The 13,623-nt window shown below is 43.1% G+C and overlaps 1 long non-coding RNA gene across 1 annotated transcript; it reads left to right on the plus strand.

Moving 5' to 3' along the window:
• Positions 1 to 10,095: 10,095 nt before the first annotated feature.
• LOC132379198 (uncharacterized) lies at positions 10,096 to 13,323 on the plus strand. The gene is made up of 3 exons (XR_009507329.1): positions 10,096 to 10,320; positions 10,524 to 10,616; positions 12,939 to 13,323. It is a non-coding gene; the product is annotated as an uncharacterized LOC132379198 (long non-coding RNA).
• Positions 13,324 to 13,623: the final 300 nt, after the last annotated feature.

The following is a 13,623-nucleotide window of genomic DNA, read 5'->3' on the forward strand; positions in this document are numbered from 1 at the left end:
ATGTACTGCTGCCGCAAGACAGCAGATTTCAAGAAATATGTCAATGATAATAAATCTGATTCTGAAGTTACGGAGAATGATGCGTTGGATACAGAGACACGTGGACTGGTAGGCAAGGACAAGGAGAACGCTATCCCTGTTATGGCAGCAGAAAGGTGGAAAGAGGGTAATCATGCAGGAAATGAAGGTGATGGAGGTGAGGGCAACATCAATAGTATAGGAAGGGAAACCATGTTCTTTCAAGAAGGAGGACATCTCAGATGTTCTAGAATGGAAGGCCTCATCCTGAGAACAGTTACGGCGGAGATGAGAAGAACTGAGAAAAGGGAATAGAGTTTTTACAAGTGACAAGGTGGGAAGAGGAATAGCCAAGATAGCTGTGAAAGCCAGAAGGTTTAAAACTTCAAAAGTTCAAAGTTCAACATACAACTTCTGAACTTTTAATTATAAAAGATGTCAGTAGATATCTCCAGAAATGGAGACAGAGAGGCTAAGAAGAGGGAGAGAGATGTCAGTGATGGATGAAGAAAATCTGAGAGAAGTTGGAGACAAAGTTGATGAATTAATGAGCTGAGCATCAGTTCAGTACGAAGCACCAATGCAGTTATCAACGAGGCACAGACAGAGTTGGGATCATTACCAGTATAGACTTGGAAAATGAATTGTTCCATGTAGCCAACAAAAAGCTGGCGTAGCTGGAACCCATGCAGGGGCCCCTGGCTAAATCATGAGTTTGGAAAAAGTGGGAAAAGCCAAAAGAGAAATTGTTGGAGTGAGAACCAATCCTGCCAGATGGAGGCGGGTGCTGTTGGAAGGGAACAGGTTAGGTCTGTTGTCCAGAAAGAAGTGGAGAGGCCTTCCTGATGAGGAAATAGAAGAGTATTAGGGCTGGGCCTGATGGCCTCATTTTCACATTACAAGCCCAGCCCCAAAACTCTGCTCCTTTAAGTTATTGCAACACTTGGTGAATAGCTCAGAGTCAACCACAGAGATCTGACTACACATACTGCCCATCTGAGGACATTACCTTTAACCAAATTTCTTTCTCCTTCAAGTCGACCATTTGTCAGTCTGGTTGTGTAATCAGCATGAAGCAAACAGTGATGCTTTTACTACTTCCCCATTTTTCAGTACTTACTGCTCACTCTAACTGCCCTTGAGGCAACGGCAGAAAGCCATCTTCTTGGAGTGACACAATCCTGGCGAAGGTGCTCAAACAGTGGGGGGGAGTTCCCTGATATAAACCCAGTTACAAAAAAAGAACTGCAAACTAGTTCACGGGATGGTGTGCGTCTTGGAGGTGGTCATGCTCTCCTCCGTCATGGTATCAGAGGCTGTGAGCTTTGGAGATGCCAACAGAGTCATCCAGTGTAGCAATGAAGCTCATATTGTAGGCTGTGTGCTCACTGCAGGCTCTGTATGTTGCCTGCACAGAGGATACACGTTTAGGGTTGTCAATGTGGGTCTGCTTTGTCCTGGAAGGTACTGAGTATCTAGCTGCACTCATCAATGCAATGGATGAGTTTTCATCACACACCGGACCTGTGCTTTACAGGTGGAGAAAGGTCTCTGGGGTGCCAGAAAGGAAGTGACCTTTCTCAGCGTATCTCTGGCCTCTTCTGGTAGCCACGGAATGTATCTGGCTGTCCAAGCTGATCCTTGGGATGTTGATAACTGGGGATTTGACCAGTTATGTAACATTCAGTGGTGATCGCCAGAATATTGGTGATGGGGGAGTTGGGCAAAGCCAACGGCATTGAATGCCAATGGCATATACTGTAGATGAATGTTCTATCTTGTTGTTCATGCGGAACACCTAACCCTATAAGTTATATTAGTTGCCTCTTCATGTCTGAATCCCTATGTCTCACTGAATGTAGGCAGGGGTTACTTTACTTTGCTGAGGAGCTGTGAATGTATTTGAATGATGGCTAGACAATGACTGATGTAACATCGGTGATGGTTGGGACTAAATCACTCCTGTAGTTACGTCCTAGGCTGAGATAGTTGACCTCCAACAACCACAGCCATTCAATTTGTTTGGGACATGACTCCAATTACTCAAGTGTTTACCACTTGATAATACGTAGTACTGTTTTACTGGGGCTTCTTAATGCTGCACTTCATCAAAAGATGCCTTGATTATCAGGGGTAGAATGGATCACTGCATCTGAGGTATTCAGCCCTTAAAGTTCAAAGTATATGTCACCATATACAACCCTGAGGGAAAACTCAATAAATCCATAATAGAATAATAACCATAATAGAATCAATGAAAGACCACACCAACTTGGGTGTAAAACCAATGCACAAAAGTCAGCAAATTGTGCAAATGCATAAGCAGAAATAATATAAATTTAAGAGTTTTACTGGAACAAATTATCGGAACACAACTTCCACATAACCCAATATTATTTTTATTAGGTGATATTGAAGAGATAAAACCAAAACCTAAATTGAACAAATATCAGAAAGAATTTATAAAAATTGCATTGGCAGTAGCCAAAAAGACTTATGCAGTTACTTGGAAATCGGATTCATACTTAAGTATGGACCGTTGGAATAATGAAATTTTTAGCTGCATTCCACTTGAAAAAATTACTTATAATTTAAGAAATAAATATGATATATTTCTGAAAATTTTGCGTCCTTACTTACAAAAGATAGGATTAAGTATATAGGTGCTCCGAAGATAAAGTTATTAGTCATCTGGGGAAAGAATCAAATATAAATATTAAAGCTATTTTGAATTCCATGGAGCATGTGGGGATCTTCCAATACCCAAGCAGTCTTTCGTCTTTCTTTCTTTCTTTCTTTCTTTCTTTCTTTCTTTCTTTCTTTCTTTTTCTTTTTTTTCAGATAGGGATGTTAAGGGGGAAGGGTTAAGGGGAGGGGGAGGGCTGATATATATATATATATATATATATATTATTCTACTATTCTATTTCATGTAACTATATTAAAAATTGAATTAAAAATAATAATATTAAATAAATAAGCAATAAATATAGAGTAATTGAGATGAAGAGTTCTTGAAAGTGAGTCCATAGGTTATGGGAACATTTCAATAATGGGGCAAGTGAAGCTGACTGAAGTTATCCCCTTTGGTTCAAAAGCCTGATGGTTGAGGGGTGATTGTCCCTGAACCTGGAGGTGTGCATCTTAAGGCTTCTGTACTTCCTTCCTGATGGCAGCAGCAAGAAAAGGGCATGTCAGACTTACGTCTGATTTGACCACAGCATCTGCAGTGTACTTTGTGTTTAAGAAAAGGACGTGACCTGGGTGGTGGAGGTCATTGATGATGGATGCTGCCTTCCTGCGACAACATTTCATGTAGACGTGCTCGATGGTGGGTTGCGTGTTTGACCGTGGCTGTGACAAGAGATACAGCGGAGTGGTCCTCGTGAATGTCATTGTTGACTCAAGAGAATTCTGGTGTTGTTTCACTAATTGCCGGTTGTAGATTCAGTCTGGTAGCTTTGTTCTTCAGGACTCAGTCAGCTTGGTCAATGGTAGTGCTACCAATGGCGCATTGGTACATTGCATGAAATCCCTCACACAATGTACACTCTCTGGCCTTCTTCCAAGCCTTCAACATGGGTTGCTAGAACTGTAAAGCGTTCTGCTAATGATGATGCTTCTGATTCCTCAGCATGGAAAAATGATAATCAGGATGATGTTTACTTCCATTGTTAGAAATTAGGCTACAAGATTTCATGGAGTAGAGAATCAATATTGAGGGTTCCCTCCTAATTCCATTGCCACATCTGGTTGGCCTGTCCTGTCTTTAAGTCAGTATATGCCAAGAACAATGATGCCTTAAAGTGAATTATAATATGTTATGCCTAGTCCATGGGTGAGCTCTCTGAATCTCAGATGCTTGTGAAAAGTCAACAGGACTGGCAGTGCTCAAATCTGGTACCTATTTTGATGCTGGGTGGTATGTCCCAATTTATTTTTTTTTCCATTCCGACCTAATGAATGCTGGAATGAGTGATGGAATCATTTTTATTTTTAACTTGAGCAGCACAGAACAGGCCCTTCAGCCCCGTCGAGCTGTGCCACCCAGCAACCCCCGATTGAACCCGAGCCTAATCATGGGCCAACTTACACTGACAAATTGGCCTACCGACCGGTACATCTTTGGATTCTGGGAGGAAACCGGAGCACCCGGAGGAAACCCGCGCAGTCATGGGGCGAACATACAGCTTCATACAGACAGCGGCAGGAATTGAACCCAGGTTGATGGCACTGTGAAGTGTTGTCTGCTGCTGTGTCGCCCCTAATGAATAATGAAAGGCCTGGGCAGAGTGGAGGTTGAGAGGATATTTCCTATCATGGGGAGTTTAGGACCAAGGGGCACAGCATCAGAACAGATTGGGATGTCTCTTTAGAACTGAGATGAGGAGGAGTTTCTTTAACCAGGGGGTGGTGAATCCATAGAATTCATTGCAACAGATGGCTGTGGAGTCATTGGTTACATTTAAGGTGGAGGATGATAAGTTCTTGATTAGTAAGGGTGTCAAAAGTTAAAAGTAGAAGGAAGGAGAATAGGGTTGAGAGGGATAATATATCAGCCATGACAGAATGGTAGAGAAGATTCGATGGGCTGAATAGTCTAATTCTGCTCCTGTGCCTTATGGTCTTATAATGGCTGTGGTCTAACTTTATAGGCCATTTTAGAGGACTGTTCAGAGTCAAAAACACCACAGCGGTCCTGGAGTCACAAGTAAGTCAGATTGGGTAAGGATGGAGATTTCCTTCCAAGAAGAGTGTTACTGAGCCAGCAGAGTTGAAATATCCAATTTCACTGGGATTGTATCACACTCAAGATTTATGGAGGACTCTGGAGCCTGGGAGGTTTGCAAGAACTCTAATGAAAGTCAGAGTCAGGGTTTTTTTTTGTTTTTCTTAATCTTTATTTTTGATTGGATCTGAGAAGCTCCACGTTTACCACCCATCCCCAGCTCTTTGAAAAGATGGAGGTGAGATGCCCATTCCAATTGTTGCCCTGATGTTTTCCCATAGTATTGACGGGGTGATGGCTCCAGAATTTATCAGTAGTGACCATCAAGGAATAGTGAAATATTTCTAAATGTTGATGTTCACATGTGCCTTTTGCCCATGTCTTCCTTATCAGAATCAGAATCAAGTTTAATATTACTGGCAGGTGTCGTGAAATTTGTTGTTATGTGGTATCAGTACATTGCACTACATAATAATAAAACACTGTCAATTATGGTAAGAAATATATATATATTTAAATATTTAAAAAGTTAAATTAAATAATAGTTTAAAACATTTTAACAAGTAGTAAGGCAGATTTCATGGGTTCAATGTCCATTAAAAATCTGATGGCAGAGGGGAAAAAACTGTTCCTGAATCATTGAGTGCATGCCTTCAGGCTTCTGTACCTCCTTCCTGATGGTAGCAATGAGAAGAGGGCTTGTCCTAGGTGATGGGGGTCCTTAATGATGGATGCTGTCTTTTGAGGCATGGCTCCTTGAAGATGTCCTGGATGCCCATGATGGAGCTGACTGAGTTTATAACTCTCTGCAGCTTATTTTGATCCTGTGCAGTGCCCCTCCACTCCCATACCAGACAGTGATGCAGCCAGTCAGAATCCTCACCACGGTAAAAATTTGCAAGTATCTTTAGTGACAAACCAAATCTCCTCAAACTCTGAGGAGATAGCCACTTTCATTTGTAGCAGATATTACATGTTTGGGAAGAACTTGGAGAGTGGCAAAACCGAGAGATTGCTGTGATCTTTGTAGATGTCAGTAATTGCCTTCAGCCATACTTTCCAATTGCCATTGATCTCAGCCTCAGATGAGGGCAGGTGAAAAATCTGGGCAGGATGCATTTTTACAACTAAAATCAAATAGTTAGCAGGTGATATTTTCTTCTACAAGTGCTTCATGCTTAGAATAAAATGTGGAACTTGGTGATAATTCACTTCAGATGTGGAATAGTAGTGGTGGGATGGTGCCTTGGGAATTATTTTCTCTGGCGTGGTTCATGATTATACAGCCTGACCTTACTGCAAATGTAATACTGTGCCTTGGTCCAGTTCTGCGTCCATCATGTTTAACTGAGTAACATTACTGGCTTTCTTTGCAGTGCTATCTCAGATCTACCAATCGAGCCAAAATATATTAAAAGATCCCAATATTCCTTTCACTGCCTGGCTGAAGATGAATCCTCTCTTTTGTCCATTGGAATTCAGACTTTTTTTTGCTTTTTCTCCAGCTTAAATATAATTTCCGTGTATCTTTCCTAGACAACCTCTATGTTAGACAAGTTATAATGTCAGTTATTAACAATCTCATCTCCTCTGTTCCGTTTCATAAGGAATTCTTTTCTAACATATCAGCAATATGAGAGACAATGAGCATTCTTCATGCTGTGAACTGGTGCCTGAGTACAGTATTCAACTTTACATGACAGGGTGTTGTGTAGTGGCCAAGATGGTGCTGGCGAATCATGACTACTTACAAAACTTGTAAGTACACCTCCTCCAAATTACCCTCACTGCAGTTTGCAGCCTGTAATTTTCCCTTAAGCAATGTACTTTTGAATCATCTTAATGAACTAGCGATTTCATGATCTTATGAAAGACTTGGTGGACTTAACTCTCAAGCATGCAGAGGTGGCAGCTTTATGCAGACATCACCGTGGCTGGAAGACAGGGAGGAGGGGAGGGCTTCATCAGGTTGAAACATAGAGGGATAAACTCCCTCTACCCAGCATCTTGTTAGCAAATGTGCAGTTGCTGGAGAACAAGATTGCAAACCTAAGGGCAAGGTTGCTGTATTTGAGGGAAATGAGGAATTGCTGCATTTTGTTTCACGGAGACATGGCTCACTCCAGATGTGCTGGATACATCAGTAAGACCTGAATGTTTCTCGATACACCAAATGGACCAGACTGTTGATTTGGCAAAGACAAAAGTTGGGGTTTGAGTTTCATGATAAACTCTTTGTGGTGCTTGGACACAGCTATCTTGTTACACTCTTGTTTCTCTGACATGTAACATCTGATGATTAAGTGCTGACTATTCTACTGCCAAGAGAGTTCTCCTCCGTAATCCTGACAGCAGTATACATACCGATAAAAGCACTTATTAAAAAAGCACTCAAAGTATTGAATGCTGTAATTAGCAAACAAGCAAACAATTAGCAAATCATTATCGGGGACTAGTCAGGCTTGTTTGAAAAAGATTCTGCCCATCAACATTTCACCATTAGCACCAGGTTCCAACTCAGTAGACCACTGTTACACTTTAATTAGGAATGTCTACCATTCCACGCTTTGGGAACTCTGATAACTTAGCTGTCCTCCTCCTACCCACATACAGGCAGAGGCTAAAGAGCAAGGCTCCAGAGATAAAGACAACAAAGAGACAGTTGCAGGAAGCTGTGGAGCAGCTGTGGGATTGCTTCAAATTGGCAGACTGGGCCGCATTCAAGGACTCATCAGAGGATCTGAACGAATACACCATTGACTTTATAAAAACAGTCGTAGATGAGTGTATCCCCACAAAATCATCCAGAGTCTTCCACAACCAGAAGCACTGGATGAACCTTGAGGTCCACAATCTGCTGAGGGCCAGGTGACCAAGTTTAATACAAGAGGTCCAGGTACGATTTCCAGAAAGCCATCTCACTTGCAAAGTGGCAATTCCAGACCAAACTGGAATCACTTAAGGATGCTCAACAGCTGTGGCAAGACTTGAATGCTATCACCTCCTACAAAATGAAGCCAAGCAACTTGGGTGACAATAAGGCTTCACACCCAGATGAGCTCAATGCCTTTTATGCTTGGCTTGATCACCCAAGCATGGAGACACCTTAATGAATTCCCACAGCTCATAATGATCCAGTGATTACTGTCTCTGAGAGTGATGTGAGGGCATCCTTCAGGAGGGCGAACCCACAGCAAGCATACAGCCCAGGTGGAGTACCTGAATGAGGGTGAAAGACCTCTGCCGATCAACAAGCTGAACTGTTCACCAACATCTTTAATGTCTCACTCTGGCAGTTTGAGGCACCTGCCTTCCTCAAGGAGGATTCGGTAAGAAGGACACGGTAACCTGCCTCAATGACTGTCATCCAGTGATGAAGTGCTGTGAGAGATTGGTGATGAATCATATCAACTCCTGCCTGAGAAATGTCTTAGATCCACTCCAATTTGCCTACCATCACAACAGGTCAGCAGCAGCTGCCACTTCATTGGCTCTGCACTCAGCCCCGGAAAACTTGGGCAGTGAAGATGCACACATCAGGATGATCTTCATTGACTACAGCTCGGCATTCAATACCATCATCTCCTCAAAACTAATCAAAACGCTTCAGGATTTTGGCCTTAATACCTCCATGTGCAACTGGATCCTTCCTTGATTCCCTCACTTGCAGATCCCAGTCAATCTCCATCAGCACAAATGCATCACGCGGCAGTGTGCTTAGCTCCCTGTTCTACTTGCTTTACACTTATGACTGTAAGGCTTAGCACAGCTCCAATTTCATATTTAGTTTTGTGACAACATAACTGTTGTTGGCTGAATCAAAGGTGTGACGAATCAGCGTTCAGGAGGGAGAATGAAAATCTGCCTGGGTGGTGCCACAGCAACAACCTCTCACTCTATGTTAGCAAGACCAAGGTGATGATCATTGACTTGAGGAGGAAGAAAGTGGAGGTCCATGAGCCTGTCTTCATCAAGGGATCAGAGGTGGAGAGAGTCAGCATCTTTAAGTTTCTAGGTGTTACCATTTCAGAGGACTGCCCTGGGACCAGCACACAAGTGCCATTCAGAAGAAGGCACAGCTACACCTATACTTTCTTAAAAGTTTCTGAAGACTTGGCATGCCTTCTAAAATGTTGACAAATCTCTATAGATGTAGGATGGAGAGTATATTGACTGGCTGCATCACAGCCTGGCATGGAAACACCAATACCCTTGTACAGAAAATGCGACAAAAAGTTGTGGATACTGGCCAATCCATCATGGGTAAAGCCCTCTGCATCCATTATCAGGAGCTCCCACCACCCAGGGCATACTCTTTTCTCACTACTGCCATAAGGAAGAAGGCACAGAGACCTCAGGATCTGTTCCAGGTTCAGGAACAGTTATTACTCCTCAACCATCAGGCTCTTGAATCACCGAAATGTTCCCACTGAACTGGACTCACTTTCAAGGACTCTTCGTCTCATGTTCTCCATATTTATTGCTTGTTTATTTATCACTATTTTTATTTATTTTTTTCTCAACTCAAGCTGGTAAAACCTGAGGCATGGGCATAGCCAAGCACACATTTTTCCATTCCTATTATTATTATTATTATTATTATTATTATTTATTTCTTTATTCTTTTTGTATTTGCAGAGTTTGCTGTTTTTTTTCACATTGGGTGTTCTCTGCCCTGTTGGGTGTGGCCTTCCTTTGATTCTATTACGTTGCTTGCACTTACTATGTATGCTCACAAGAAAATGAATCTCAGGGTTGTATATGGTGATGTGTGTGTAGGTTGATAATAAGTTTACAATGAACTTTTTAAACTTTTGCACAACTAATGGCCTCAAGAAGAGACTCGGCATCCACGTCTCCTTTGCAGCTCGTTGCCAAAAGTTTATCTATGGAGTGAAAAATGAACAGAAATTTCATGTTAGCATCTGGTGTCTACAGGAATTACTCATTCCTGGCCCTGGGCCTGTGAAAGGGAAATAGGCAAGCCCTCACCAGCTGGTCTTTCATTAAAGTCTAAATCACCTGCACAGTTTGGCAAACTATTTGCACCATTGCATTAACTAATTATATCGCGCGATGAGCAAAAGATCCTTGCCTTAGAGTGAGGAATAAGGTGTTTCTTCTTCACCAGCTCTGTGCAATAAACAGGACTTCTCAAGCATTTTTATGGGACCAGGTAAATGAGGCGGAGCGCAGCGCACTAGGTCATCTGTCCGCTGTTCACTGCATTCTATTGGTCTTTGGAGCTCCACACACAATGCAAACTGGGTATAGATTCAAGGAGGTGTGTTTTGAAATATCATCTTAATCAACATATTCCCCCTTGCTGCTGCTTCCGGTCTGTCAGCTCACTTCCACCAGCAAACGTCTGGAAAGTTGCCCACAGAATGAGAGGGAATTGCTCATTTCTGTTCTAGGGTTGGTTTGCGAAGCCTGTTGCAACCACCGGATTTGGGGCACTTCACGGGAGAGAACAAGAACAAGAACAAGAGAACAAGTCCATGGGCTAGCAGAGGCAGAGGGAGGGCGAAGAAGGCGTCCAGAAGAAGGAAAGCAAAACCTAAGCTCAGGGAGTAAGCAAAAAGTGAAAGGACCTGGAGTTCTGCGAGAGTGCGGGGTGGGGGGGGGGGGGGGGAGATGTGAAACCCTTGTTCAGTGGGGAAAAGGAATGGGGCAGAGGCCTGGAGAGTCAGGAAGGTGGATTGTTTTGTTGTCATAGTAACTATGCCTGGCACAAAGCACATATTACTAATGTCGTATCCCTCTTCCTTTAAAGCGCCGCAGGATCATACCGCTGCCACGGAACTCCAGTGATCCAGGTTCCATCCTGGCCTCAGGTACTGTCCGCTTGGAGTTTCCTGGAGTCCAGGTGAGCCTGTTTCTCCCGCTGTAAAATGCCGCCGGTGGGAGGGGGTGAGGGAGGGGAGGGGAGAGAATAGTCACGAGGAAAATAAGTGAGAATTAGTGAGCATCAAATGGTCTTCTATGTTGTAAGAAGAATATAAATGTAACATTATGAAAAGACTTCAATGTCGAGTGCGCTAACCATTTATAATTGAAGTTAATTTATTTCACAACGTCAGACTAATTATTTTGTTCATACATCAAAGATCCGGGGATAATACTTGTTTTCTCGTTCATTCTTGGAAATATACGTGCAGCTGGCAGTTGGTCTCCTCGCCATCTCGCAGAATAGATGGTGAAGTTAGCGGCCACCGTCCGAGGACAGTTAGGAATCAACAGTGTTACCCTAGTCCGAGGCTGGAGTCCCAGATGCGCCGGAATGGCAAAAACGGCAGGTTGCCTTCTTTAAGGGATTTTAGTGAACTCGCAAGTTTTGAGTTTAGGGTTGTTAAAAAGTCTGGCACTGCACGGACAAGAATTAATCTTCACTGCCAGTCCGAAGACACTATCCCGCGGCTGTCTCGGTCGTTATTGGGAGGGGGCGTCAACATTCAGGGTGCAACTGATTTTTTTAATGCTTCGTTTTATAAGATTAGAGCTCGTTCTAATCGACCCATGCCGTGATTTTGTGAGCACATTGCTATTTTCCGACGAACTGCTGCAGCAAATTGTACCCGCTCGGAATGGAACAGATTCAAGTGGTAAAACAGCTTCTGAGAAACGCTTTAAGGGTTCAGGACAAGTTTATGTCAGAGAGAGAAAAAATACTGTGTGCACGCTCTAAGAAAAATAAACAATTGCCCACGATAGCACTAATTGAATCAAAAGCCACGGAGTACCATTTCGTGCGAATCTGTTTGCGGGTAAAGGGTAGGCGTCTTGTTTCATTCACCGAAAGCTTTCAGTGTTTCACACACATTAAAGAACCCCCGGTTGTTTTTGAATGGTCTTTGGAGCCCTGTTGACGCCAAATTACATAGCTTATTCCACACAGCTTGTCAAGTTCGGCACTGTCACCGCGCCAAATTCCTAGCCGAGCCTCTAGGGAGCATGTTCCGCTGGACATTAGAAGTTCTTTACTTGAAAATGTTGTTAGCCCCCGCTTCAGTCGGATGACCGCGTGCTTGCAAATACTTTAGCGACAGATCACGGCGTCTTTGTCCAAGAAGTTGTTAGACAAAGAATTTTCTTCACGGCCCGTCACGTCCGTGCCCTGACTGGAAGGCCGTTAGATAATTTAGTATGGGGAATGAGATCCAGACAGGTGCGGTCGGCTGGCTCGGCCCCAGCCGCTCTCGGCAGCTGGACGGTGAACAGAATCCAGCGCTGAAAGGCAGCTGGGTCACCAAAACCGCAGGCTGCAGCAACTTCGCTAGAAATCGCCTTTACTTGGTCAATAGCTGATGTTGTTCTGCGGGCCGTTTCCCCTCGCAGGTCCGTTTACCTCATTACGAAGGTGCTGAGCACATTTTGGAAGCATATGGAAGGTGTTTTTTTTTGTTTAATGCATTGACTAATTCTTCTCTTGCCAATAGTTTAAAGAAGGGTCAACCCCGACGTGTGTTTTAACAGAAAAATGGTGAGCAGTTAGGGAAACCTCCACTGATCCTTGGAGTTTCGGCTGTCCAAACGCCTCTCTCCCCCCAAATCTTCCAACCCTCATCGTTTAAAAGCAACAGAATTAATTCAAGCAGAATGACGTTAATCTATGATATATGTTTTCCCTTTACAGTTTGGGGGAATGTGATTGGTTGAAAATTTTCTCCGTTCGAGGCTCTGCTTATCCTTCATGAATGGCAAATCAGATCTCTTGCTTTGCGATTTCGCCAAAAAAAAAAATCAGATCAATGTTTTGGGGACGGGGAGGGTGGTTCTGCCATTAACGTTCCCAGTGCAGAACCCCGCCATTTGGAAATGGAAGTCAATCTCCAATTCAGCTGCCGAAGGATACCACAATCCGAGTCCATCGCCGGGATATCTGCTTCCTTAACGGCCAGTAAACAATCAGTAAAGATAGACCAATATTCAGAATCTGCTTTATTTGTCTCCTGATTGGCTAACAACCTGAAAGAGCTATCTGTGTCTTCTCTATGATATTGAACAGAAAGCCGCCCACACTCCCTCTCTGCTCTCTCGCTCTCCCCACCCTCCCCAACACGGATCACGTTCCGCATTCCTCTCGCCAACCAACTCTGCTCCCATGCTGTGTGCTTCTTTCAGCCCCCGTGTTATTAGCCTGACTGGTTTGGAATGTGATCAACATTAAACATCACTCATTAACCTTCAGTCCTAGGTATTGACCAGCAACACCGCAAGAGGTCAGTGAGATTCTGCATGAAGTGGCCTCGAAAAAAATCATAATCAGCTTCTTCCTTGGCGTTTTCTGGCACCGTAGATTTGACTTCCAACCCTTATATGGAGAATCGACATGAGCGACCACTGTCATTCTAAGTCAAGATTGGCATTCTTTGCCTTTTCATACCCAGTGAATAAAATTAAATCCTTTTTAAAAACAGAATTCAAATTCGTTCAATTAAACACCCTGACATCAAAGTCATCTCTGGATCATTAAAGGTAAAACTTTGCAAGTTTTCTGTTTCACTTTCCTCCATTATAATTCCTCATTTAACATTTAGCATGAAAACTGTCAACATAAACTTGTCACATTGTAATTCCACAAAGGATCTCCTGAAGTCCCACCATTGTCAGACTAGTGACTAGTCTGACAATGGTGGGACTTCAGGAGATCCTTTGTTAGTGCCAGAGTACATAGCCCCCCAGGCCTGCTTTGCTATAAAATAAGATCTCATTGTAACCTCAACATTGTACATCTGACTTAAATAGACAATTGCTTGCTTTAAAAGCAATGATCTCACAATAGGAGGCAAGTATTGCAGGTATATAGTTCCCTGAAAGTGGCAACACATTTGATCATGAAGAAGGCTTTTGATATGACTGTTCATTCTTCTCCA

Source organism: Hypanus sabinus, chromosome 21 (assembly GCF_030144855.1).
Source record: "Hypanus sabinus isolate sHypSab1 chromosome 21, sHypSab1.hap1, whole genome shotgun sequence".
Taxonomy (NCBI): domain Eukaryota; kingdom Metazoa; phylum Chordata; class Chondrichthyes; order Myliobatiformes; family Dasyatidae; genus Hypanus; species Hypanus sabinus.